Genomic DNA, 25,396 nt, shown 5'->3' on the forward strand with positions numbered 1-25,396 from the left:
TCAAATTAACTTCCACAATCTGGCATAGAAAAAGACTCAAATCCAACTGAAATATTTTAGAATATATAATCAGAAGGGTAAGTCATATCTCACATCTAAAGTCTGCTCGCTGGCTCCGTATTTGGTTTCTCTTTACAATAGATAGAGGGAAACTACATGTTATCTATTTCAACTTCCCAACACCTTTAGAGTGAACACTGCCTGTGGCTGGAAGCCTAGCGAGCTACAGAGGTCTAGTGAGGTCATGATTTTTGGAGAACCTACAACCAGAGCTTCCTAAAGGACAAAAATCTCGAAGTACATTCTAAATACTACATTCTACATACTAAAGACAGTAGTCCTCAGGCCTCATCTCTTTGCAATAGAATAAGACCATGACAGAAAACACAACCGCTCAAAATGCGAAGTCGTGGAGCCATCTACAAAACACTCCTACACTGAAGGCCCAGAGACCATTGCAGAAGAAGGGGAGGAGAGATGATAAGAGTCAGAGGATCTGAGTTGACTGTGAGATCTGTGTCTTACTGTGATCAGAAGCTGAACCCATAAGTCTCACCAACGTGACCTCCCCCACCCCCCAAACATGAGCTGGACAAGAACAAGAGTGATGGACCCACCAAGGTTAATGGGGAAAAGCTCACAAGGCCTCGACCCTATCCAGAGAACCACAGGCCACTCAGGCATGCTGAGACCTGGAGAGATAGATTTCCCCACCACACTGGATAAATTGCTTATCCGATCCCTAATGGTCAGCCCTGAAAATACACACAGGAGTGTCATTATACAGACTGAGCAGGTTATACTTAAGAATATGTTATACGTGCACATACATTATGCAACAAGAATTCATAAAAGGAGAGGCCATGGATTGAAAAGAGCGCAGGGAGGAGTATGGGGGAGGGTTCCGTTGGAGGAGAAGGGAGGAAGAAATGATGCACTTATATTTTCATCTCAAAAACTGAAAAATACTGGTAATTTGAAAAGAAAAACAGAGACACCAAGAAAGAAAAGTTAAAGACACAAAGGCTGGTAGAGGTGACTCAGTGGGGAGATGCTGTGGTGTATACTGCTTCTTTAAAATCCCTTTGGAGTGTACCAAGAGTAGATAATCTTTGGGTGGAATGCATGGTCTATCAGAGGTAGCATTTCATAAGAAGGTTTGAATTCTGGGTTTCTTTCAGGAGCCTCCTCAGACACACCAGGAGCTCTGGCAGCTATTACGTGGTGACATGGTGAGAGCCATTTGTTGGTGATGTCCAGAGGCAGTTGACTGGAGGGGAAATTTTCTCAGTAACTACTATTATGCATATCTGTGCTTTGTTATTTTTTTGATAAAAGAATGTACAATAAACCCATGCAGGGGGCAGGAGCATTCAACAGACATACCCACAGATGCTTCGTCATTGGAAAAGTCAGGTCAGCTGTGCGCGCTCTGCACAGCCCCAAATGTTTTGTAATCTGAACTTATGTGCTGTCAGTTCCTAGCATGGTCAGAGTAAAAGGCTTATCCAATAGCTGACAGGAGCTAATCTCTCTGGGCCCTTTTACAATGCTTAAATCTTGCCTGTAGTGCTGAGCACACAGCCCTTCTGTCTGTTCGGTTGCTTGTTTTTTAAAATGCATTTCTACCTGAGAAGGGGGACCGAGTCTCATTTCGAGTTCAGTTTCCTGAGACCCAGTACAACCCTGCATGACTAAACCTTAAGGTTGGTTCTTTCTTATCTTTTCACTTTTCCTTTAAACCTTTTTTTTTTGTAGGTAAATGCTCTTTCAGCTTCCAGGTTGACGAAAATAAGTAAAACAAATTTTCTCCTTCAGTCTCACTTTTTGGAGTTTGAGTCTTAATTAGGAAGGTTCTACAGGCTGCTTCTCATAGACCATTCCCCCCAAAAGAAGCCAAGCATCTGTAACAGAGAAGGGCGTATTCCTTTATCTCTGTTACAGTAGCAAGCTTTTGGCATCAGTTATAAGAGACTCAAATCATGTCTATAATTGGACAACTCCATGAGAAAATGTTTCCTCCCATCTCCCCCAATTTTTATGAGCCAGTCCTATTTAAGAAGAACAAAGTTCCAGGGTGCTTAAATAATTCACAAATTCATCAATTATACATGATTGCTTCCTGTAACTAAATCTCATTAATTGTTTGGGAATTTACTTGTTTGCAAAACTAACATCAGATTTAGGGACACAGATCCTGAGAGGCGATGCCCAACTCCCTTTTCCCACCTGAGCACCTACCAGGCTTCCACAAGCTTAAAGGATACGGATCTGAGGGGGCCTCAATCTAGGTCAGTAGTCTATTCTCCCAAAAAAGAGAACAGATACTGAAATACCATAAATCTAGCACCAGTGAGGATCCAGGAAGTAGAAAAGAACAAAAATAACTTCCAGAATAGAACAAGAGGAAAATTTCAAAAGACCGTGCCCAGATCAGCCTTTGGGTTGTGAAGTCTTTAGACTGTACCCAGATCAGCCTTTGGGTTATGAAATCTATACACTGGAAAAACTGAGTATTTAAAGAACAAGATCAAAGGTTATAGTGAGCTACGGGCAAGAGGGACTGGGGACAGCAGGGTTGATTTTAACTTAATTTTGCCCAGTTAAATGGCAACCAATGGGATGGCTAGTGGGTTGAGGTGGGAAAGATGGAGACCACTAAGGCTAATGCCTTGAGGTCAATCTCCAGAAACTACGTGTGAACAGAAAGAACTGACTCTCCAGGTTGTCCTTGGACCAACACCACTATGCCGTCTCCCTTGTAAGCATGCATACACTGAATACATAGGCATGCATGACATTAATTAAGTTATTAATGTCAAAATTCCTTAGGTTACAAGTTAAAATATAAACTAGAACTATTTTTATGCAACAAGCATTATATTCTGATTTGTTTTGTTACTGTGTGTGGGTGTTTTGCCTGTGTGCATCTGTGTGCTAATTGAGTGCCTGGTGCCCACTGAGGCCAGAGGAGGGTGTTGGATCCCCTGGAACTGGAGTTACAGACACTATTGTGTTGCTATTGGCTGCAGGAAACCAAGCAACCTGTGCTACGAAGCATTGTGCCATCCTTCAATCCCCTATTCCAGTCTGCATTCTATAAAGGAGATTATTTTAAGAAAAAATAACTTAAAGAATCTGTTAAGGACTCAGGTGATTAAAAACAAATAAGTTCTAATGAATGGTGATAAGGAATTGAAGCTAATACAGTATTGTGTCAATACCTAGACCCGTTAGCGTAACGGAACAGAAATAACCAAGAGGTGACACATTCATTGACAAGGAAAGTAGAACACATACGATAAAGAGGGGAAATTTGCACATTGTCAAATATTTCAAAGCCAGAATTGGAAACCATCTGACAACACTTCTGTGTATGCTCGCTTGGTATTGAATATCTAGTAGATTTGGTCAAAATGCAAAACATCTGCTCTTTGAGTTAATCTTGGGAAATGTTTTTCCCACAATGGCGACACCTTTTAGCTTTGTGCTGTTCTGATAGTACAATGAGGCAACTGGACACAGATACCATGTGCACTGGAAAGCATGATCCACGTGGCTATAAGTCACACACATTGGTACTTCAGGAAATAATGTGGGAAGATCCCAGGCACGCAAAACATGAACAGGGCCAGTGTTGGCAAAACAGCTGTAGAGGGAGGACATTTTTAAGGTGCAGTTCTCTGAGAGATGCATAATGGTACAACATGAATATATTGAGGGGTAACTGAGCGCTGCGGAACGAGATGTCAGGTGCACTCAACGGAAGGGAACTCATTCTGAAGGACCTGCGGATATGGAAGTCTTAGACCTGAGGCAAGAACTCAGTGCTATCATTTTGCTGTGCTAATACAGTATCCAGCTGCCTTCTAAATACTTATCCTCATACCTACAGGTTAATCTAGCATTACTCCTCATCAGGGATGCCTCTCATTGCAGTAGTCGGAGGTAAAAAAATAATACAAGCACAAGTGATCAAAACCCAGAGAGTAGATTACTGTGAAGTTCTTGCCCACTTATGACACATTTTCTCCAGCCAGGGCTCAGGGTTCATGTGGGGTGAGAAGGCAGAAGATTGTAAGAATGGGGGCGGCGGGGCTAGAAGGACTACTGTCGAAGTGGCTCTGGATGTAACAGGCGGTTACATTCATGGACTCACAAGAGCAGTGGTTACAGTCAGCTGACAGCTACCAGGAAGCAGAGGAAGTCAGTTTCCTCCACTACAGGGTCCTGGTAGGTGACTGATGCTATGGTGGACATAGCCACACTACTTGGATGAGGACAACATTAACTGGGCTCTGCAGGAGGACCCTGGACAGAAGAAAGAATAACTGGGCGCAAAAATTTAAAAAGCAAACTTGTGCAGTCCGAGTTTAAAGAAAAGAAGAAAGCCAACGAAAGAAGACACCGGAGAAGCTTATCAGTTCATAAGATATGGACAGCATGGTCAAATCTCAAATGAGGAAAAGTTATAGAAAACCTCCTGCCAAGTAAGAAGTCCCCTTCCCTAATGTCAAGGGGTATCAGCAAGGTTTAGGGAACAATGGTACACATGTCCAGGAGCACCAACTTACAACCCAGAGCCTGTACATAGTCCTTCAAGAGCTTCACATAGGAGGCACCATTGAGAGGAGCGCGGGCAGAGGAAACTCTTAGTGTAGAGTACATCTGGGAAGGAGCAGTCCTAATACAAAGACACAGAATCGTAATAATGTGCTGTGTGCTCCCTAATAAACATCCAGTTGGAAATGCTACTCACACCGGGAAGCATTCCTTAGCCCACTACTGAGGCATATTTAAATATGAAGAACATTTAAAAGTATTTCCCAGAAACATGCTAGACCAATTAAAAACAACCTCTGAGGGTGGGGCTTGGGGTTTTATTTTCAGGATGTTGAAGGACAGCTAGGCTGAAAACCTATTCTTTATTATCCAGAGGAAACATGATTTAGGAGAGAAAAAACATTAAGATTAGAATAGTGATATCCACATAGATACTCAGTGGGACTGTTAGACCCTACATTATCTGACAGGAAGTTTTGTCTATTGCTTAAAGATCATTAAACTAAAAAATGCAAGACAACTATGAATGTGTCACCAGCATTTTAATTGTAAACACAAATATGTCTACAATATTTTAGTACAGAATACTTTTTTGCCTATTTTTGATTTCTTATTATTCTTCTTTACAGAATAGTACCTGTCAGGATATTTCAATATATGGATCTGGTGTGCTGAACCAATCAGCATAATGAGCAAAGTTATTTCATTATTCATACAATGTACAATAGGCTGCTGTGATTGGTAATCACCACTGTGTGCAGTGGGACAACTCTTCTCTTGCTGTGTTTTGAGAATTGTTCCCCAAATTCCCTGCACGTCCCTATTTTCTTCCAGTAATTACTATGATACCCTCCTCTGCTCTGAAATAAGCTCTTTAACTTCCACACAGGAGACAAAGCATGTGGAATCTGCCTTTGTCTAGCAACATACCTAACATTCTATCTTCCAGATCTCCCCATTTTGTCAAAATGACAGTATTCCATTGTATATTGTAGCAATCAGATCGCCCACTGTGTATATAGACATTTTCTTTATCTACCCAGTTGCCGATGGGCACCTGTGAGGACTTCGTACTTTAATCACTGTTGAACAATAGGCCATAGCCATACCCTCAAGTTCTGGGGAGTACCCAAGAGCAATTACAATATCATGTGGCATTCAAGGGCGCTATGGACTCCATCGTTCAACAGCTCCAACAGACACAACCATTTCTGGACCCAGGATTCTTCTTTGCCAGTCTGTGATACATAGTAAGGGCACTGTTGTCTTTGCCAGTCTGTGATATATAGTAAGGGCACTGTTGTCTTGTTGTTGGGTAACTGCATTTAAGATCTTTTTATAGATGTATATGGTTGTATTTTAGGAAGCTTCCGAAGTTTTAGTTTTTTACACATTTTCAGGGTTAGATATCTCTTCACACTTCTTCCTCTAGCCTGTCCTCTCATTCCCTACCCATGGATCACTACTTGTTCCAGGACTACCATCTGCCCTTTATAAGGCTGTGGTCTTTTTCCTTCCCCTGAAACTCCCACATCCCCCAAGGCTACCTGGTAATTTCCTGTACTCAGTGAGTATTTATAATGAAAGACAAGTATTTAAATATTCTACAGTAACCCCCACAACTGACAGGGAAAATTTTACCTCTGGATTACCCAACTCAAGCTGATTATTTCCAGCATCAGCGAATTACCTCCAAATTTCATAATTTTATCCTTAATGGCTGAAAAACATATAGATGGACCACATTTCCATTATCCATTAATCAGTTAATGGACCTCTAGGCTTTTTTTACATTCTCTGGGTTTGGGAGCAGAGGAGCAATGAGCACAGATGAACAAGAATTCCTACAGTAGGATATAGAGTTCCTTGTGTATATGTCCAAGAGTAGTAAGTACGGTAGGGTCACATGTGCACACACACACACACACACACACACACACACACACACACACACGTGCATTATGAGTGGTTGACCTTTAACATTCTGACTGGGGTAAGATGAATTCTCAAAGTAGTTTTAATTTATACTTCCCTGATAGCCAAGGATGTCAATTATTTTAAAAAAATACTTTCAATAGCTTATATTTCATCATTCAAGAATTATCTGTTTAGTCTTATGTCAATTTTCAAATTGGGTTTGTATTTCATTATGCATATTTTTGGAGCTTTTTAAATGACCAATACTGACCCTCCGGCAGATAGTTAGCTGGTAAAGATGTTTTACCGTCTTGTAGTCTGCCTCTTGACTCACACAATGGCATCTGTTGCACTAAAGGATCTTTTCAGTTTCATGTGGTTCTTTTATCAACTAGTTGTCTTAAAAACTGCACTATTAGTGCCCCGTCCAGTCTTTCCTGGCACCTAACAATTCAGGCATATTGCTTACATTTCCCTTTATTAGAGTCAAGACACTGGGGTCATTGATCCATTTTGAGTTGAACCTTGTGAGAGTGAGAGACAGAGGTGTCATTTCATTCTCCTATATGTAAGTATCCATTTTGGCCCCCATTTGTTAGAGATGCTGTTTTTCTCAAATGTGCATTGTTGGCCTCATATGTGCAGGTGCTCAAATTTATCTCATTTTTTCCATTTCTTTGTTGATTCTATAGTGGAATTTGATAGGACTTTAAGTCTCTATATTGCTTTTGGAAAATAGCCATTTTCACGATATTAATCAAATATTAATTATACTAATCCATGAACATGGGATGTCTTTACATCTTCTAATACCTTCAGTTTCTATCTTCAGAGTCTTAAAGATTTCACTGTAAATTTTTAAAAAGTTAGATTTATTTCAACATATATATTTGACACTATTGTGGATGGAATTGCTTCTCTAATTTCATTCTGAATATGTTTTTTGTTTGTGTATAAGAAAGCATCTGAGTTTTCTATGTTAATTTTGTATCCTGCTATTTTGCTGAATCTTTTAATCAGCTCTAACAATTTTCTGGTAGAATCTTTAAGGTCTTTTAGAAATAGAATATAATTTGCATACATTTTTTTTACTTCTTTCTTTCTTATTTGTATCCCCTTTATATCTTTTAATTGTCTCCTTGTTCTAGCTAAGACTTCAAGCACTGTGATGAAAACGAAGGGAGAGAATAGACATCTCTGTCTTGTCCCTGGTTTTAGAGAAAGTGCATGAGTTCTTCTCTTTATAGCAAGATGTTACTGGGGGGCTTGCTGTATATTGCTTTTATTATGTTGAAATATGACCCTTGTTTCCCTAGACTCTCCAAGGTTTTTATCAGGATGTTGGATTTTGTAAAGGCTTTACTCTCTATCAAAGGCAATGGTCAGATTTTTATCCTCTAATCTGTTTACATAGTGGATTATGTTTATTGTTTTATGTATGTTAAATCATCCCAGCATTTCTGGGGTAGAGCAGAATTGATCATAATAGATATTCTTTTTAATGTGTTCTTGAATTTGGTTAAATATTTTAATGAGTATTTTGTGTTCATACTCTTAAAAAAGTCAGCCTATCACAACTCTTACTCTCCTCCTCCTCCTCTTCCTCCTCCTCCTCTTCCTCCTCCTCCTACTCCTCCTCCTTCTCCTCCTTCTCTTTCTCCTCCTCCTCCTTCTCCTTTTCTTTCTCCTCTGCTCCTCCTTCTTTTTTCCTTCTCTTCCTCTTTCTCCTCCTTTTCTTTCTCCTTCTCCTCCCTCTTTTTTCCTTCCCTTCCTCTTCCTTCTCTTTCTTCTCCTCCTCCCTCTTTTTCCTTCCCTTCCTCTTTCTCCTTCTCCTTCTCCTTCTCTTTCTCCTCCTCTTCCTCCTCCTCCTCCTCCTCCTCCTCCTCCTCCTCCTACTCCTCCTTCTTTCCTTCTCTTCCTCTTTCTCCTTCTCCTTCTCCAAGATATTTTCTGGGTTTGTTGTGAAAAAATACTGGACTCATGAATATAATTAAGAAATGTCTCTTCTGTTTTGAAGAATGTTCAAGGTATCACTTCCTTGAAAACCTGATAGAAATCTAGGCTGAGTCCACCTGACCCTGAATACCTTTTAGTTACATTTTTAATTACTAATTGTATCTCACTAGAAGATAGTTGTCTATTTAAATTAATTCTATAAATTAATCTATTTATTTTAGATCTATCAGCATAGTATATTATGTATTATACATGTACATTTTTATGATTCTTTGAATTTCTTCAGTGTTTATTGTAATGTCATATCTTTCATCTCTAATTTTATTAATTTTTATTTTTTTCTCTTTAGGTTAATCTAGCTAAATATCTGTGAATCTAATTAACCCTTTCAAAGAACCAACTCTGTTTTATTGATTCTTTGTATTTTTTCCAATTCTATTTCATTAATCCCAGGTCTGATTTTTATATCTCTTGTTGTCTCTTGTTGTAAGTTTTCATTTTCCAACGCCTTCAGATACATCATTAAGTTATTAATTTGATACCTTTCTCTCTTTTTTGATGTAGGCATATGATGCTACAAATTTCACTTAGAATTAACTTCATTGTGTCCCATTAAATGAAAAGAAAAATGTTGGAAATCTGGCTAAAGCAAATGTGTGACTAACTTCATTTTAATAAGATAAATGATAAAACAGCTATTATCTCAACACCTGAGTGATGGGAGCTCTTAGTAATAGTCAGGTAAGATTTTATAGTGAAAAAAATAAACTTCCAATTTATCCTGATATGACTCTTTCAGAAGCTCACCCTGATTATCACAAGCAAAGGAGATCTTCCTTCGCTCTATACATCACCACCACTTTCTGTGTATCTAGAATGCAGTGCCCAGGATCTTGTATGGTAATCTGGTGTCTCTCACTAACTGGAAATTTATTGAGAAGACATACTATATCAGTGTTACTATCTCAAACATCTATACAAGCATCTGGAACATAAAGATTTGCTCAAAAGAATACAAGCAGTTATGAGTATCTGTAACCCAGTAATGCTAGCACCATAAACCACAGGAGGTACAATCAGTATCTCAAGAATCAGGACATGAGATCAGTGGCTGGATCGCCATATACCATAGGAGACATCATCATTTTATCTAAAGGAGAGATTTACGCTTCCATATTTACTACAGCACTGTTCTTAGCAGCTGTATGGATTGATGTATGGAAATGATCAATCCACCCACAGATGAATGGATAGAGAAACTATTATCATACACTGAAGCGCAGAAACACATAGGAGTACAGCGGAAAGTTAGTCGGTCTTCAAAATGATGAAAACTGCATTTGACACACAATGGATGAGTCTAGAGAGCATTACTCAGCACAGACTAAGCTAGACGTAGAAGAAGAAATACTGTGCAATGCCACGCTCATGTTGAAGGCTACTTTTCTTGCTGTGATGAAGCACCATGACCAGGAAACTTATAAAAGAGAGCCTTTAATTGGGTATAGAGTCCTAGATGATTAGACCCTATGACGGCAGAGCAAAGTCATGGTAGCAGGAACAGTTGAGATCCCACATCTCAAATCACAAACAGAAAGCAGAGTACAGTGGGTATAGCACTTGGTTTTTGAGATGTCACAGCCCATTCCTTGGGAAATAACTACTCCAATATGGCCACACCTGTGAATACTTCCTGTGGTGATTTGAATATGCTTGGCCCAGGGAGTGGCACTATTGGGGAGTATGGTCTTGTTGGAGTAGGTGTGGTCTTGTTGGAGAAAGTGTGTCACTGTGTGGGTGGGCTTTGAGTCCCTCCTTCCAGCCACGTGGAAGACAGTCTTCTTCTGGCTGCCTTCTGATCAAGATATAAAACTCCTCGCTCCTCCAGCACCATGACTGCCTAGATGCTGCCGTGTTTCCTGCCTTGATAATAATGGACTGAACCTCTGAACCGGCACGCATGCTCCAAGTAAATGTTATCCTTTATAAGAGTTGTCTTGGTCATGGTGTCTCTTCACTACAATGGAAACCCTAATTAAGACACTTCCCACACTGTTCCACATCAACTAGGAACCAAGTATTCAACCTGTGAGCCTATGGAGGCCATTCCCACTCAAAGCCACACATGGGGCATATAAAAGTCTAACCCAGAAACCGAGTGGAGATTGCTGGTTTCCAGGGCATCCCGCGAGAAGTGAGGGAATGTTGTCAGTCTCAAAACTGGCAAGTATAACACAAGTAAGCTATGCAAGAGATGTGGCTATAGTTCACAATAGTGTTTACTGCTTAAAACTACATTTAAGAACTTTATCATTACTTCTTTGAAATACTAAATATTATTCATGTGAAGGATAAAACATAAGTAACTCAGTGTTAGAGATTTTTGCTTTTTATTTCTATTTTATTTTCAGTCACTTCTAGGTGTATGTTGTGTTTAAAAGGGGACTTCATAAAGGGCCATATGCAGCGCAATGCTTAGCTTCCTTGGGACCATAATTAAACTATAATTTGCCTGTTGAATGGGATGGAAACAGCCAGGCAACTTTGGGTCCCACAATCCAAATTCTTTAAAAGTGGACAGTATAAAAGTTCTAAAAATATCTACCCATTTGCCAGAAGAACACAGTCAAAAATAAGGTCAGCTTTACAAACTAGGTATTCACACTTAAAAAGGCAAATGCCAAAGAGGGAATATTAAAGGCAAGCAAAGAGAGAGGAGGAGGCCAAAATGGTAAGATTAAGATTGCTCCACTTTCACAGAAACCATTTTATGGACAATGTGCACACAGTCTTCAATAATTCAGAGACTATAAAAGGCAGAATGGTCCCTGGAGACAGAGATCCTAGAATTAAGTTAATATTGCTCATCCACATTGCCCTGGTGTGATTAAATCAGTCCCTTCAACAAAAAGATGAGTCTAGAAGGATTGCCTCATCACTTCCTGACCACAGACAAGGATTTGAATCAAAGACTGACAGGTAATGACCCTCTTGGAGCTGCCTGTCCCTTCAATTCAGTCTCTCAACAGGTTTGGCTGAAGGCAAGCTGCAGAAGAAATTTCCCTGGGGAATTCTGCATTGTGGGAACTGCTGTGCAGGTGGGAAGATAAATAATGCATTGTCAGCACCTTCAAGAGTTATTCATTAGACACACTCCACGTTCATCAGCCTTGTCTCCATCTCCCCACATCACCTCTCCGCTCCAGAAGCTATGCTCACACACAGGAGAGAGCATGTTTATTGTCACCATCCTGACATTTTTTTTCCTGATTCTATTTTAAAATATGTTTGCCATTTTTATTACCTCTGGCCTCTCTCAGCCTGGTCATAGGTAACGGACCAGAAATCAGGCACAGAGCTGAGGAGGTATTATTGATATGCCAGTGAAGCCTCTGTCTCTTCTGAACGAAACTACTGTATCCCCTCCTCGGAAGGGAGAGTAAGGGAGAACTTAGGTGCTCTGGGGCAGCACTGCCAAGGTGACAATACTGTGCTTAGGTAAAGCAGATAATGAGCCAAAGTCTCCTCTGTCAGAGCAGGAAGTGGAAGGTGAGTTCGTTAGCACTGAAGCCGAGAGGTGATGCGGACATCCCCCAGAGAGTCATGCGGAAGGGCCAAGGCCCAGAGGGAGAAGGAGCGGTTGAATAAGAAGCACGGCTATGCCTCACTGTAAAACCTGTGCACATGTGATGTGTAATCCAATGGGGAGATCTTCAAGCAAAACGTCTATCACTACAAAGATGAAGAGAGGTTATGTCAACCATGAAAGCCAGCAGCTGGAAGGAGAACTGAGTGGAAGATTACAGAACCTACCTAAGCACTCTGCAGTGGGCAGAACAAAGAAAGCCCACTCCACACGAGAGGCTGTGTCCTTCTTTATAGAAAGAAGACACCCCACGGACAAGCTTTCCCTTTTATCAGTCACAAGACTAAAAGATGGTTAACACATGGGTACTGCTAAAGATCAAGTCAGAAGAAATTTATATTTATTTACAGCCTCCACAGCAGGGGATATTCAGGGAAGCCCACAATTATCTAGTAGAACTGATAGGTAGGAAGGCTAATGTTTTTTTAAATTACATGTTAGTATGAGAGGTTGTAAGACTTGCACAGGATAGGAGTTATTTTAGCAAGTCCTGACACATTAAGACTGGAGGTTCACAAATAGGAAATGAGATATGTCACAGATATCATGAGCATGAGTGCTTTCATGTAAATGTATAGTTTTAATGTAGGACGAATGGAGCAGAAAGAAGAATCAGGTGATTCTATGAAACAGAATGGGTTACCAGGCTTAACCACTAATAAAAGACAGTAGTAGTAATAGTAGTAGTAGTAGGCTGAACTACTAACAAATGACAGAGTCATCAGAAACTTTCCCTACTAGAAAAGTAACAGGATTAGGATGACTACTGCTCCTCAATTTAAAAAAAATGTACACTCATTCTCAGATCTCTCCCTCTTGGGTAACATGATAACTGAAGACAGCAGAGTTGACTGGAGGGAGGATTCTTCAACTGGGTCTATATGGCCAGACTCGAGCATACCACATGATCTGGGGGAGGAGGCTAGAGAGGCAGCATGAAAGCATTTTAAGTGCAAAGATTCAGAGAACAGATTAGAAACACAGATGTCAGATCACTAATTGGAACTATGTATTTCTAAAAGAAACCCAGTATTACAGGGTAAGCACAGACATCGCAATGGGAGCCAATATTTGGAAGACGGTTTGGGTTCTCCCTGAGATTCTACTGACAGAGGTGAAAAATGAGGGTCAGTCTTTGCCAACAGCCTTCCAGTCAGAAAGCCAGACAGCAGAACAAAGCTCCCAAATGAGCCTCGGAGAGAAGATTAAATTACAACTGAATTTCATAAAGAATTCATTGAATGCTTAAGCAGGCTTCTGGGTGGGTCAGACAGGGCCAGTCAGAAAATTGGGGTCATAAAGGGATAGGGTTGGGGTAATAGAAGCTAAAATATAATTACAGAGGCAATGAGAGACAGAGAGACAGAAGACATGGCAAACATTAAGAGACATTGTTTGGGGGTTTGGACAAATCATTTCTCTGTTAAAGGCATCTGTAGACCAATTTAGATTTCTTCCACTCAATTATATTTTATTCTTCATATTTTAGATTTCAATCTTAGTGGCCTCCAGGGAGAGGCTCAGGTGTCGGATGCCCCTGAGCCTCCGGCATAAATACACTTTGTCTATACTTTATTGGAAGCAGGAAGCCTATTTCACCTCCTTCCTTAAAGTAGTCACTAAAACCAGCTCTTCATCTTTGCAAATTGTGGACATATTTCATTGCAACTTCATTTTTAAGAGTCACATCCACAAAACCCAAAAGCAGAACTGATAATAAGATTAAATATCTACTTGTGTAGAAGGCCAAAGGCTCTTTTCATACTGTCTGCTTGCGTCTGAGCCAATGACTGCAGAACCACATGTACTGTAAGAAGCACCACTACCCCCCTTTTAAGCAAATCTCTCTTAATTTTATGAAATCTGAAATTAAAAGTTAACCAAAAGTTAAAGTGCTCTTTTGGTTTTCACAGCTACAAAAACATTTTTCTCAGCTTTGATCACCTACCTATTTATAAAGACAGCGAGATTGCTATTTCCTTTTACAAACTTTACAAATTTAATAAGATCTTGTAGATCCAGGGGTGGGGAAGGAAGGAGTATGCCGAGATGGAACAACCAGGCACAAGTCTGTGTTCTGGAATAATGTCTCTGGCCCGGTTAGCATCTTTTCAAATGATCTATATGGAAACCTGCCTTTTAAGGTCTGCCATGCTATCTTGCTAGCCAGCTTGATAAGATCTGGGATCAACTGAAGGCCAGGCTGCTGGGCACCATGTCTGTGAGGGGTCTTTTTTGACCAAGTCATCGGAAGTGGAAAGATGCAGCCTACATGCGGGTGGCACCAAGGAAGCTGTTTGCTTGGCTTCAGTCTTGCCAGCAGTTCATCCACCCTTGCTACTGCTGCTACTCGTTAACGCCTATGAGGACCGAGCTTAGGGCTTCTAACAGATGGGATTAAAGGACTGTGGAGACATCTATCTAACCTCATAGATTGAGAGAAACTATCGGGTTCTGAGCTCTGTGGTGTGAATCAGCCATTGTTGGACTGCCCAGACTGTATCATGAAAGTCACTCTACTAAATCTCTTTGTTCTGTAAGTTCTACTCCTCTAGAGAACCTTAGACACATAAAAAGATGAAACCCCAGAGCTGCCCATCTACTACCAAGGAGGACATGTTGGAAGCATCTCTCTCTCCTAGAGAAACCTGAGTGTCAGAACAGCCAACATTTTCCTTTCTTTCATTTTTTATGGCCTCCAAACGAACTGGGTTTCATTGCTTAGTTTTAACCTAGAAGAATACATACATTTTCCATGGATAAAACTCTTATGTAGATACCATTGTTAAACAGGTTAAGTCCTTGTATGATGTAGATTCCCAAGTCACTACTTTTACTAGTATGACTACATATAGGCATAAGTGAAGCATATAGGGCTGACAGCTCTCATGTGTGGGCAATGGATGGCTGTCTAGAAGAGGAGAACCTGTAAGTAGCCATTTAATATAACGACTGAGCCACAAAAATGCTACATCAGTAGCTTTCCTTTACCACAAATCACAGCCTATAAAGACACGCAGTAATAAACTATTCCATTCTCTTAAGGAACAACAACAAAATAGTATATAATTGAGCATAAAATAATAAAACCTGTGATATTATATTAGGGTTTAATAATGGCAGCACTGCAGCCAGCAATTTAAAACGAGCCAGCACTCTTTTTTCTTTCTTTACAAATCAACTAGGTGAACCATGTTTACCTTTCATGACAACCTTTCTAACTGACTTGGACTTTGTTTACATCCTAATCCACACCTAACCAGTGTCTCCCTCACTGCCCATCCTGCCCACCCTCTGCAACTCCAGTCATGTTTCCCCATGGCTTCAACCACTTGGCAGTATGACTGTCACTGAATCCCTATTTCACACAAGACGGCCATTCCTTATGGACCTCCAAGACTGTAGCTGACCTTCAGGTCCTATGAAGGACTCCTATGTACAACACACAGCACACACTCAGTACATCTGTGTACCCATCTCAACTGTTCCCCAGCCTGGAATGAATGAGAGATCTCAACTCTCCTCATCTTCTTCTCTAGCCAATTTAAGTCTCTAAGTTTGACTATTTTTCACAAACACGAGCAAAACCCAAGATAAGTCCATTTGCATTACCATCCATCTTTAGTGCATCCAAAAGTTAGCACAGAAACGTATACTCAGAAACTTATACTCCGGCTTCTCAGTAGCAACTCGACAGGAGCCTTCGGGGTTCCCACTGCAGGTGCTAAGTTGCTTTAGACTCTTTGCTCGCCTCTGACTGTGCCTTCTCTCAGCTGGAATCCTTCAGACTTCCAGAAACCACAAACGGGCAGGTACATTTAAACACCTGAGCATCCTTCTCTACGGTTAGCTCCACCGGAGCCTACCCACTGCTCTTTTCATGCTGAACAGGAGATGCCTCTCCTGGCAAAGGTCAAACTCTCAATTATGCGAAGAACCCCTTCCTCTGGGCTCAGCTCACACCATCAGCTCAGAATGACCCCTTACTCAGCCTCCCCCTCACACCTCAACACTGCAGGATGTGTGTGAATATCTAAACATTACCAATTTCTACTCTCCCCACCAAAATCTCCACTTCCAGGAAAGATAGTATACTAGCAACTACCTCTGAGAGTCAGAATATGAAAAATACACATTTTATCCCAAAGAAAAGACAAATGAGAAGTTCAGGAATCTACAAGAGAAGTGAAAATTGAAGGGAGAAAAAGCAGAAACAAAAATATTGGAGCAAGCTAAATCCTACATCACCATACTCTATCTGTGGACAGTCTGTGGCGTTTATGTAGCTCTCGGTAGAAGAAGACTTTCGAAGGTCAGTCAGATGGGAGTCAGGCTATGTTACCTTCAGGACATATCCAGGCCCTCACAGCCTCAAATTCAATGGTGAGTTTTGGTGAAATGGTGATTCCTATAGCAGAATCCCATTCTTCTATGCTGTGTGATTCTAGGTCAGAGATGTGTACCACTGGAGAGAGATTGTATTGTTAAAACCTAGTGGGGGGGAGCACCCTCACAGAAGCAGGGGGAGGGAGGATGGGATAGGGGGTTTCCAGGGGGAAAAGTAGGAAAGGGGATAACATTTGAAATGTAAATAAATAAAATATCCAATAATAATAATTTTTAAAAAAACCAAATCATTCTAGGGACCTCAGATCAGAGAATATCCCCATGTCAAAGAGCCCCAGTTTGGCTTATCACATTCCTAGAAGGGGGGTACCCAGAAAGGCAAGTGTGTCCAATCCCCCAACAGGCTGAAGAATGCAGGCAGTGATGAGTTAGCTCAGGCTGAGAAGAATATGAAGAAAGATATCCCCGCTCATAATGGACCATAGCTACTTCATCATCTGAGAATGATCATGGAGTTTGATAGCTCTGATCCTGAAGTCGGTGCCTACATCAAATTCCGGAGACAGCACTCTGTCATTTTCTGCTACTGAGCCTGAGACCCCCGGAGTTCCGAGTGAGTCTCTGATCATCTCTTCAGCAGGGTTATTAACTCAGAAGCCTTGAGAGGAGGAAGGAAGGAGCCGTGTCTGTTCAGGTCACATGCTGTTTGTCATGCTCTAACCACACTGGCTAAAACAGCCACGCCAAAGGGTAAGCAAGGCCTGCACAGACTCCAGAGCAGGAGAGAATCTGCCCGCCAGATGGATGCAAAGCTCTGGGGCTGCAGAGACCCAGATATGCAAGGAAGGAATTCGGCCCTGACGGGACAGCACTGGGGACTCAGACGTTTGTACAGGACAGACTTAGAAATGGCACACACCTAAGGGACCACAGCTCAACCCTCCACTCCATCCAAATAATAGCCGTCACCAGCTGATGAAGAATGGGGAAGGCACTGCCAACGCCTCCTGGGTTTCCTTCTTACTGGCATTTTTTCTCCCAAATTTAGCACGGTTTTCACAGTGTTGTTTTTTTCTTTTAATTTTATGTTTGTACTTGTTACTCCCCCTAATATATTCTCCTAATTTTTGTTTACATGTTTTTCACATGTGGGGGAATTTTGAACAATATATTTCCCCTCCTCCTAGGCTCTTTTTCTTCCCTTCCACCCACCTCCCCTTGTAGTTCTCTATCTCCACTTTTCTCCCCGCCTCTCTTTAATTTTGCTGCATTTTGACTTTGACTTACTTGCTTTTTGAACATTATACTCTGCTCGTTAAAACCACTTAAATCACTTTTGAGATTATAATATAAGTATACCATTTACCCCTTCCTTTTCCACCCTCCAAACCTTTACATAAATTCTTTCTTGCTCTCTCAAATCCATTGCCTCTCTTTACATTAATTGTTGTTACATACACGTGTGTGTGTGTGTGTGTGTGTGTGTGTGTGTGTGTGTGTGTGTGTTCTTAAATACATAATTACATCCTGCTCGGTTTAAATAGTGTTACTTGTATGTATCATTTAAGGGCTGAACATCTGGTATTGGATGACAAATTGGTAATGCTCTTCTCTGAGGAAGACTACCCTGCTCTCAGGATTCATCCTGTAGTGTTTTAAGCAGAAATGGTCATCATCTATTGGAACACATGACCCCAGTTGGTGGAAGTGTTTGGAAAGGATTAGGAGGTGTGGCCTTGCTAGAGGGTATGCTTTACTGGAGGTGCCCTGTTGTCTCAAAATGTAGGCTCTCAGCTACTTCTCCAGCACCACCCTTGCCTGTCTGCTGCCCTGTCAATAATGTACGTACTCTCTGAAGCTATAAGCAAGCCCCCAACAAAATGTTTTCTTTTATAAACTTTCTTGATCATGGTGTTTTGTCACAGCAGTTAAAAAGTAACTAAGACTCCTCATCTGGAAAACTTCTCTTTGCAACAGATACGGACACTTACAGAAAAGCACAACTGATCAAAAACTGCAGGTCTGGAGCCCAACCCCAGATGATACAGCTTCAACTCGACTCCTGCACCTATGGCTCAGGGCCCTTTGCAGAAGAAAGCAGGAAATCCGTAAGAGTCAGAAGATCAAGAAGTTTGTTGTGTGCTTGTTCTCCTAGAAATGTCAGGGGAGCCACCAAGCCTTAATACATGGCTGCTTAGGCAAGACCTCAATAAGGATGACAGCAATAGGAACGCTGCTGTGGAAGGGGAAAAGCTCAGGAGGCTTCAATCCTAAACAGAAATATAGACAACTAAGGAAGACATTTTAAGTTTTTCATTCTCTTTATTGCATTTATTTAATTCTGTCTTCAAACTTTTTCACTGTTTAGATTTTTTTTTCTGTTTTTCTAGTCTCTTGTTTTCATTGTGTGCTGGACAGTTTTATGTCCACTTGACACAGACCAGAGTCTCCAATGAAGGGACTTACAGTTGAGAAAACGCCTCCATAAAACTTGACTATAGACAAGTATGTAGGGTATTGATCACTTAGTGATCAGTGTGGGAGGTCCCAGTCCACTGTGAGTGGTCCTGGGTTCTATAAGAGAACAAGCTGAGCAAACCACGGAGAGTAACCCAGTAAGCAGCACCCTCTGTGACCTCTGCATCAGCTTCGGCCTCCAGGTTCCTGCCCTGTGTGAGTTCCAGTCCTGACTTCCTTTGGTGATGAACAGCAATGTGGAAGTGTGAGCTGAATCAGCCCTCTTCTCCCCAGCTCACTTTTGGTCGTGGTGCTTCGCTGCAGCAGTAGTCACCTGACTATGACACGTCTCCATCACATTCTTCTCCATGCTCTTTCTCCTTTCATTTATTTGCCTGGATTCTCACACTTTCTCCGTCTCCTTCCTTTCCCTCATTTACCGCTTCCACACTTCACAGCACATCCCACCACACCCTACTGTTTTAGTTTTCATATTCATCCCTGGCTGTGATTGATTTTAAGTGTATATGTACATCTCATATGGGGTAGGTCGTTGCTGCCACAATAGCTAGCTGGCTTTTGATCGCTTGAGTGTTACTGTCCATTCGGCAATCAAAGGAGGGCTTCTCAGTAAGATGCCCCTGTCAGTTCCAGAAGGGATGTTCAAACCAACAGATGTACAAATTGCAACATGGAGACAGAAAAAGCAAATATCTGTGGCTGTCCCAGAAGATCCCAGTTCCCCAATTAATGAGCTCAAAGATACTGAAACAGGAAATAGTGAATCTAGGTGGACTGTTCTAAAGGATCCCAATTCCCCAGCTAATGAGCTCAAAGCTATGGAAACAGGGAAAATGTCAAAGGATCCCAATTCACCAGCTAATGAGCTCAAAGACAATGAAACAGGAAAAGTGTCAAAAGATCCTAATTCTCCAGCTAATTAGCTCAAAGGTATGCAAACAGGAGAATAAATGTCAGGTGAAGATTTGAAAAGCTTTCTGCTAAAAATGATGAACAAGCTGAAAAGCAGAGACAAACAGAAGAGTTCAATGAAGACACGAGAGAGGAAAGAGAACACCACAGAGGAACAGTCTGCACAAATGGGGGAGAAAAATCAGAAACATGGATTAAATATCAATAACACAGAAGATAAATTCAGCAAGGAAATTGAGATTCTGGAAAAGAATGGAAACACCAGTAGTGAAAATTTCAGCAGAAAAATAACAACAATAAAACAACAGAAAGCATCCCCAAAAGATTTGACCAAATGTAAGAATGAGTAATGGAAAGACAGGAAAAATTTCATTTGAATACCAATAAGAAAACCATGACATGTAGTTAAGAAACCAAACTTACAAACCATGGGATGGAGGAGAAGAGATGGACTCTAGGGTACAGAGAGTATTTTGAATGAAATATACTGAGCAAAGAAGTTCCCAAATCAACAAAACCAATAGATGTTCAAACACAGGTGGCATTAGGAACTCCAAATATACTTGACCAAAGGGAGGACCTTCTTCAACACCAAAGACTGTAAGGAAAAATGCAGAATTACTGTGAAGGCAGACAAATCAGAACGATGTGAGATCTCTCATTAGCACCATCAAAACCAGGAAAGCATGGGACGATGAAGTTAAACCTTCAAAGAGAATAACTGTCATCCCAAAATGCCATTGCCAGCAATATGCTCTGTTAAAATTAAGACATGGAATTTCCAGATAAACACAAACCAAGCCAGCACTGCATAATACATTTAAAAGAATGCTATATACTGTAGACAAAGAAAGAGTCTCAATTTTAAGAGCACAGTAAAGAATAAACCTGAGGGCTGGACAGTTGTAAACACATAGAATTCTGGAATTCAAGGATACAAAGGCCTCCGTAATGAGTCTTTCTGATCTCTAATTTTATTAAATTGTATCCTCTCCCTCAGCTCCCCCCAGAGTTAAACCATGATTATCCAACCATCTGAACTTGCCTACCTGCTAACTAACTATAGAGACATAAGCGAATTACATTGAACAAACCAGACATGGGCCAAAAAAGGTAAACCAAAAATGCACGAATAAATAAAAACCTTCCAAGGTAAATGTGTTCAGAAGCTCCATTCTGTTGAACCTTTGTTGAGATTAGCCCTTGGTTGATAACCAGTGAAGCCAAAAGATACAAGGGGTTCCCAGACGTCTGCTTCATGCATCCAGGAACAAATTCCATGATTTACCAACAGAAAACGCACCATGTACTTCTGGATTAAAACCTGGATTTTTGTTGTGCCTGGTAATAAAAGCAGGAGGATCACAAATTCAAGGCTAGCCCAGGCAATTCAGTAAGACCTTGTCTCAAAATCAGCAGGGAGCTGCTTGCTATGTAGCTCCTTAGGACAGCACTTGCCTCACATTTATAGGCCTCACGCGTCAGTTCCTGACAATTAGAAACAAACAAAAAATCAGCTGTAATTTTTATTGTATAGTGAAGGATTTGTGCCTTTGGCCAAAGCCATCTCATTTAGATGATAAGTTTCTCATATTCCTTGCATCTGTGAGACAGGAAAATACCACTGTTTGTTTCTAGAAAGAAAACCAAAACACATTCTTTTTAAAAACCGGTGACAGCCAGCCTGTACATCTGCCAGTGTCTGTTTTCATTACTGTCACATGCCCCTGGTAGTCACTAGGGGTCCTGGAAGCCTCCGCTCCAACCTCTGCTGGAGCTTACCTCAGGAAAGCTGTTGCTGCAGTCTACACCCAGTGACACCTCACCTCCCCTTGCCTCTGGTGCACTCACTGTAACAGACTAGAGGACAAGGAAGGATTGCTCCTAGCGAGATGCTTCTGGCCTCCACACAGAACACTCCAGACAGTTCCACAGAGAAGGAGCTAGGGATGAGGTGACCAGGCAGACCACATCTGCCTTGGTAGTTATAATGTTGCTTCCCCTCCCCCAACCCGGCCACCGCTATGCTAAAACTACAAGCTTGTCACAGAGATGTGCCAATGGAGAAAACACCGTTAAGTATCAGCCAGAGAGACGCCTGCGGTGCTGGTTGGAGCAATATTGGCTAAGGTTGTCAGCCAACCAGGTGTGTCAGAGATCAGCAAGGTAGGGGCTGAACCCACCCCTCCCTGCGTGAGGGGCAGGTAATCACCTCATGACCCACTCTCTGACTGGGCCGGGGGAGCATGTGTGGAATGTGCAGAAGCTCCCCTGGCTCAGCTCATAATAGCAAGAATAGAGAACCAAGAAATCTCATAAAATCACCTCCAACTGTTTTGTTCTGTAAATCCTATTGTAGGACCCCCCAACCAGCAAGGAGTGGTTTTCCTCTCCTTGGAAGCCCTCCCACTCTCAGAAGTTTTCTCTCTCTTCTTGAATTTTTCTAATGGAGCCTGGCTCCACTCTGCCCGGACCCAATCATGTGACCTTCACTTTGGTGAGACAAGAAATTCAAGAGCCACCACCTCAGGTTGACTTCGGGTGTTCTCTGAGGCATTGGCAAACTAAGTCCCTTGGTCATATCCATCCTGGCCAAGAATACTCCACTGTTCTCAAAAACTATATCACTACTCATATCTACAAACATACTTATTCATACATATCCACAAAGAGGACATGGCTGCAGAACTGGCTGCTCTTCCAAAGGAACCGAGTTCAGTTCCCAGGACCAACATGGTGTCTCAAACATCTGTAACTTCGGTTCCACAGGCTCTGACATCCATTTCTGGTCTCCATGGGAACTGACATATGGTACACAGACACACATGCTGGCAGAACATTATGCGCATAAAATAAAAAACCACAAAAATCACTTTAAAATTATACATTGAACTCTTAGTCTTGGCCACCCTCCCAAAGACAGTCAGTCACCAACCTTCCCTACACCTGGGATGGCTAACTCTGTCTACTACCCTGGAATGATCTTTCAGGGTGTTTGCTTGTGACTGTGTGAAATTAGAAAACCCTGCGAGCATTATCTCTAAAATACATCCAGGTCTACCACCGCCCAGAACTTCTACCTAATGGGGCTGATGTCAGTCCCCTTCCCCCTCCCCCAGATAAGAATAAGTCTCAGAACCTCAGGGGCTGGCCTGCGCCCCTGGACCCCTGGCCTCAAGTGAAGCCATGTTTTCTTAACATCTGGGTTTTCAGTTTTGTTTGTCTAAAAATTGTTTCCCTCCCCCTTTTATTAGTTAAGTGTCGTTTCCCTATCTGTTCTCACCATGTAACCTCTTTACAGTGCAATTTCATCTACTCTGGGTGGTCTGAGACTATCATAACCCTGCAGTTATGATATCCCTCAGAGGATCGTTCCTTTATCCCTCCAACCTCCTCGTTATCAGGCCTATGAGGACCAAGAGAAATCTGACCTCGTTCACCACTGCAGTCACAGTGCCTACAAAAGTCAAATTCATAGAAAGTACCTGATTCTATATTTCTAAAAAGGAGGAAATTTTATATTTTATCTGCTATACACGTTAAGAGATGCTGCTGTTTTCGTCTCATATTGCTGTTTTGGGGATGACTCTAACTTTGGGAGCTCCCAAAACGAAAACATACCCAAGACAATCGACGTAATCTTACGTCCTACCGCACGTCCTGTGCACTGTCCTCCGTGCCGTCTCCCTCAGCATTTAGAAGCTGTGGTCCCAGCTACACACTCAGTAAATCAGTGAGCAAGCACAATGTCCATCCTGTTCTGTGCGACTCCACACCCTCTCCCCTTCCCAACTAACAAATCAAAGTGACCTTTGTCGAGATTCAGGGCCTGAGAAAGGCTGAAGGTGGACCGCGGGGCACAGACACAAATGGGTAATGCATAAGGCTGGCTTGACTGTGAAATGTTCTAATTTTTTATCGGGAAGGTTAACTCTTTTATCACTTGAAAAGCATGTGCATCCATGAGGTCGTGTGAAAAGACTATGTTATCCACTGCATCTCTCTTCTTCCGAGCATAGTAATTAGCCTCGAAGTCTAACAATGGCAGCCAGACCCCGAGAAGGCTCTCGCCTTGTGTTTTCTCACAAATGATTATACAATAAACTATGGAAGCCAGAAGCCAGTTGGGAGGCTTGAATGGACCAGGAGAAAAGAAAAACTAAGCGCAGCCGTCTGCCTCACTGGGGACATTTGTATGTGTCACATAGCCTCTCTAAGATCAACATCTTCGAAATCATCTTTAAAGCATAAGTGGCAAGGACTACAATTTTAAAAGTATAGATTAGTGAGAGAATTGTCAGAGAGAAGAGGAATTCGAGCTTACCCTTAATTATTTTTATGTTATAAAACACGCAATAAGGAAGACAGACTCCAGTGTCTGTGGACACTGTTTGTCACAGGCTGGATGAGAACCCTTTCATTCAACCATGAGCCCGTACACTTCATCCCAACAGGACCACTCTGTGTAAACTATTATTATATTCTGCACAAAGGCATCAAAGCACAAAGATTTGCGAAATAGGAGGGATGTAGACCATTCCACAGGAGTTTAGAAAGAAATCCTCTCTAATAAAAATGTAAGGAAAAAAAAAAGAAGGAAAGGAAAACCCTATTGTTTAAGGTCTAGGAACAGGGGCTGCCGTGATGGTCCAGTGCTTAAGAGTATTGAGTGTTCCTTCGGAGGACACAGGTTCAATTCCCAGGACCCGCATGATGTCTCACAGCTGCCTGTACTCCCACTTCCAGGCAAACTGACACTGACTGTCTTTTGACATCTTGGGACATCAAGCATACATACATATGGTGCGTATATACATACATGCAAAACACACACGCTTATAGAATAAAAATAAGCACAACAACTTTTACAAACAAAGGCACACAGTGAAGGCTGGAGCAGAGTGAGAGCTGTAGGTGTCCACACCTCCAAACTGTGATGGTGACCTCGCACACCTCTGAACCTGTGACCGTGACGGCCAAACCTGCGCCTTCTACTTTGATGCATGTAAGTTCTCAACTCAGTGTCATTCTTTGTTCTGTCCTTATCATTGCAAACAAAAAGCTAACCAAATATTTGCCTCTAAAACCTGCTTTTCTGAATTAGCATAATTGGCTTTGATCTCTATAAAATGAGGCACTACAAAGAAGTCCAATTTATTCATTCTGTAATAAATACATCTATCTCTCACCTTCATTATAAACACTGGATGAAAATTCTATCCCTTCTTATACTATATGGAAATTATATTATGCATAATATATATGCAATGCTTAGCAGGGATGTAACTCTTAGGAGTTATATTTTATGAATAATCCTTTGTATTAGTCATGGCTACATAATACCACCACCAGCTAGATAAGTTTTAGTGAGAGAAAAAGGTTCACTTTGACTCATAACTACAGGGTCAAGGGTTAAATATGGTGATGACCTTCTTGCTCTCAAAGGCCCTGAAGCTGTACAGGTCATCTCACCGCAGGGACATGCCACAAGGATAGGTGCCCTCATGTCCAGCTGTGACCTTTGCCCCTTATCTCATCTTCTGCGCTTTCACCAGAATGACCTGAAGTGCTCTGCTT

The 25,396-nt window shown here is 41.6% G+C and overlaps 1 protein-coding gene and 1 long non-coding RNA gene across 3 annotated transcripts in view; one reads left to right on the forward strand and one right to left on the reverse strand.

The window, feature by feature from the left end:
* Nucleotides 1-25,396, reverse strand: part of Nell2 (neural EGFL like 2) — a 319,573-nt gene that overhangs the window by 188,783 nt on the left and 105,394 nt on the right.
* On the forward strand, nt 5,517-9,221 carry LOC120093716 (uncharacterized). Its single transcript, XR_015625920.1, has 3 exons — nt 5,517-5,813; nt 6,965-7,048; nt 9,001-9,221. It is a non-coding gene; the product is annotated as an uncharacterized LOC120093716 (long non-coding RNA).

This window comes from Rattus norvegicus, chromosome 7, assembly GCF_021556685.1.
Source record: "Rattus norvegicus strain SHRSP/BbbUtx chromosome 7, alternate assembly SHRSP_T2T, whole genome shotgun sequence".
Lineage (NCBI taxonomy): Eukaryota > Metazoa > Chordata > Mammalia > Rodentia > Muridae > Rattus > Rattus norvegicus.